Source organism: Dreissena polymorpha, chromosome 1 (assembly GCF_020536995.1).
Source record: "Dreissena polymorpha isolate Duluth1 chromosome 1, UMN_Dpol_1.0, whole genome shotgun sequence".
Classification (NCBI taxonomy): domain Eukaryota; kingdom Metazoa; phylum Mollusca; class Bivalvia; order Myida; family Dreissenidae; genus Dreissena; species Dreissena polymorpha.
In genome coordinates this window covers 104003662-104007363 of record NC_068355.1, presented here as the reverse complement: position 1 = coordinate 104007363, position 3702 = coordinate 104003662, and positions in this window count along the sequence as shown.

The following is a 3702-nucleotide window of genomic DNA, read 5'->3' as shown; positions in this document are numbered from 1 at the left end:
AGAAGAACGCATGTCACGTGCAATTTCAAACTAGGTTAGCAAATCTTACTGCACTGAGTAAGTTCCATCTCACACATGATATATGAGATGTATGTATGTTTATATGTTTATTAGAGGCTTTTACTCTTTTTTTATCTATTTATAATAATTTTTGAACATTTAGCTCTTCTTTATGCTCACTTATAAAAATCTCAAATTCAATATGGCGTTTCTGGAAAAGGGGGGTAACCTTGATTGTAAAGCGGGAACTTTTCGTTTTCACTGGTGACCCTCATTTTTAGCTTATTATTATAAAGCCTATTATAAATGAAATATACATAGTCTAATTAGTGGAGCTATCCTACTCACCCCGGCGTCGGCGTGAGCGTGAGCGTGACAATGTTTAGTTTGCGTACCACCCCAAATATTTCCTATGTGCCTTGACATATAGCTCAAATATTTTGCATACTTCTTTATCAACATGACCCTAACCTATAAACAAGAGCAGAAAACTGTATCAAGCATTTTGTAAGAATTATGGTCCTTTGTTCACTTAGAATATGCATATTATTAATGTTTAAGTTTGCGTACCACCCCAAATATTTCCTATGTCCCTTGACATATTGCTTTAATATTTTGCATACCTCTTTACCAATATGACCCCAACCTTTAAACAAGAGCAGACAACTGTATCAAGCATTTTGTATGAATTATGACCCTTTTTTCTCTTAGAATATGCATATTATTAATGTCAAAGTTTGCGTACCACCCAAATATTTCCTATGTCCCTTTACATATTGCTTTAATATTTTGCATACTTCTTTACCAACATGATCCCAACCTTTAAACAAGAGCAGACAACTGTATCAAGCATTTTGTAAGAATTATGGCCCTTTTTTCACTTAGAATATGCATATTATTGATAAAAATATGTAAAATTTTGCGTACCACCTCAAATATTTTCAATGTCCCTTGACCTATTGCTTTAATATTTTGCAAACTTCTTTAACAACATGACCCCAATCTATAAACAAGAGCAGATAACTGTATCAAGCATTTTGTAAGAATTATGGCCCTTTTTCCATTTAGAATATGCATATTATTGATAAATCTATGTTAAAGTTTGCGTACCACCTCAAATATTTTCAATATCCCTTGACATATTGCTTTCATATTTTGCAAACTTTTTTACCAACATGACCCCAATCTATAAACAAGAGCAGACAACTGTAGCAAGCATTTTGTAAGAATAATGGCCCTTTTTGTCGTAGTAACTGAATATTTTCTTAAATTTTGTGTTTAGATCGACTTGATTTTTTAAGTATCAAAGCTATTGTTTTCAAACTTCAAATATTTTCTTACTACCATGAGGGTACTGTACTTGGCAAGTTAAATTGTACCTTGACCTTTGAATGACCTTGACTCTCAAGGTCACAATAATAAATTTTACTTTATTGCCATAACTTCTTTATGTATGATAAGATTTTATTCATATTTTTTACAATACAACACTTACCTGAATACTACAATGGACTCCACCCAAACAAAACAATACCCCACGCCCCAACCCAGAATCCCTGCACCCCCGCCCCCCCCCCCCCCCCCCCAAAAAAAAAGAAATATTTTTTTTTCCCTTTATTTTTTTAAAAGATTGTCTAATAATTGACCACACCCCACATTATACCCCCGCTCACCCCCCCCCCACCCAACAAAAAAATAAAAAATTTTTCCTTGAAACATGGCAAAAAAATATTTATTTACTTTATTTTTGAAGGACCATCCAAACATCCCACCCAAGCTATTGCTATCAAACTTGAAAAAAAATCTTATGAGTTTGTTTTATGTCTTTACAAATGTTCAATAGATTGTTGAAAATATACCTGAACTATTACCTTGACCTTATAGAATAATTTGAACAATTTCCCGATGATGGCTTATGTTATACTGTAAAGCACTCAAATAGTCGAGCGCGCTGTCCTCTGACAGCTCTTGTTTTCTTTATTTTTCATTCAAGCATATATTGTAGATGATTTCTATGTTAGAAGATTGTCATTTCCTTTTGCCATGTTTTTTTATGCCCCCTTTCGAAGAAAAGGGGGCATATAGTTATCGGACTGTCCGTCTGTCCGTCTTTCCGTCACACTTTGCGTTTATGTTTCGAAAAATGCTCATAACGTCTATGTCCCCTTGCGATAAATCCTTCATATTTGGTATACATGTGTATATGGACAAGGCCTTTCCATAGGCACAAAAATTTCGACCCCTGTGACCTTGACCTTGAACTTAGGGTCTGCGTTTAGGTTTCAAAATCTGCGTTTAGGTTTCGAAAAATGCTCCTAACTTCAATGTCCCTTGAGATATAACCTTCATATTTGGTATGCATGTTTACATCGACAAGGCCTTTCCATACGCACAAACATTTTGACCCCCTGGTGACCTTGACCTTGAACTTAGGGTCCGCGTTTTGGTTTCGAAATCTGCGTTTAGGTTTCGAAATCTGCGTTTAGGTTTCAAAAATGCTATAATCTTCTATCAAAGCGTTTATAGGGGGCATATGTCATCCTATGGTGACAGCTCTTGTTTGACAATTTATTTTAAAAAACAGACTCGTGACTAGAGATTGCAATTTTTCTTGTTTTCGAAGGATGATAACATCACTTGTTGTTACTGTGTATGCCCCCCTTTGAAGAAGAAGAGGTATATGTTTTGCACATGTCGGTCGGTCCGTCGGTAGGTCCCGTCCACAAGATGGTTTCCGGATGATAACTCAAGAACACTTAGGCCTAGGATCATGAAACTTCATAGGTACATTGATCATGACTGGCAGATGACCCATATTGATTTTCAGGTCACTAGATCAAAGATCAAGGTCACAGTAACTCGAAATAGTAAAATGGTTTCCGGATGATAACTCAAGAATGCTTAGGCCTAGGATCATGAAACTTCATAGGAACATTGATCATGACTGGCAGATGACCCTATTGATTTTCAGGTCACTACGTCAAAGGTCAAGGTCACAGTGACTAGAAACAGTAAAATGGTTTCAGGATGATAACTCAATAATGCTTACACTTAGGATCATAAAACTTCATAGGTACATTGATCATGACTGGCAGATGACCCCTATTTATTTTCAGGTCACTAGGTCAAAGGTCAAGGTCACTGTGACAAAAAACGTATTCACACGATGGCTGACACTACATTTGACAGCCCATATGGGGGCATGCATGTTTTACAAACAGCCCTTGTTTCTTTATTCCTTTTGTCATGTTATAAACTATCATATTTGTATATATTATGCATTTATCTATTAATACATTCTAAAAAAGTGTTGTTTGCTCAACATTTGGATGAATGAGAGTGAATTTTGTAAATAAATGGTTCACAAAAAATGGAGGAAAAAATTTTGGGGGTTCAAAACTGAAAATATCAAAAACAATATTGTACGGTGAATTGTATTTAAAATTTAATGATCAATGCAGAATACCACAATACTTAGAAATATGCGAAGAAAGAAGAGAAAATCAACATGTCCATCACCCTCAATCTGCGCAGAAAGCGTTAACTTTTTCATGCAATTTTCTTTTCTTTCATTTTAATGAATGCCGTAAGTGTCCCGGTATAGCTAGGGTACATAAGAAAACTGGCGCTCTGCCGGAATGCCACCGGCATTCGCCAGGGCTCCGCCGGGCATTACCGTTGACGACCGGGGTGAAACCGGGC